We start from the raw sequence: 266 nt of genomic DNA, 5'->3' as shown, positions 1-266 counted from the left end.
GTCTGACTGAAACCTCTCACTCCTTTGAGTGCAGTTTCATCGTCATCAAGAAAGCTAAAGTATGCTGAATGTCACAAATCTTCCTCTTAAATTTTGTAAAGTTTCAGTTCAAGGACGTATTAAAAATGTATTTTTTGTTGTATTTAATATATTAATTTATACTACTGTCTTTTGTTTTGATTTTCAGTTTGTACAGTAATAAAGTAATAATGAATGAACACTAATGTAGGTATTTCATTTTACCTTAAACAAACTACAAGGAGTTT

General features: G+C 28.6%; 1 protein-coding gene across 1 annotated transcript in view; it reads left to right on the top strand.

Annotated features, from left to right (window-relative positions):
- LOC118335709 (B-cell receptor CD22-like) overlaps positions 1–266 on the top strand; it is a 7353-nt gene that overhangs the window by 6178 nt on the left and 909 nt on the right. The gene's annotated exons all lie outside the window — the stretch shown is intronic.

The sequence above is a fragment of the Morone saxatilis genome, unplaced genomic scaffold (genome assembly GCF_004916995.1).
Source record: "Morone saxatilis isolate NCDOM2014 unplaced genomic scaffold, NCSU_SB_2.0 Contig24, whole genome shotgun sequence".
Classification (NCBI taxonomy): Eukaryota; Metazoa; Chordata; class Actinopteri; family Moronidae; genus Morone; species Morone saxatilis.
This window is presented reverse-complemented; position numbering and strand designations above follow the sequence as displayed.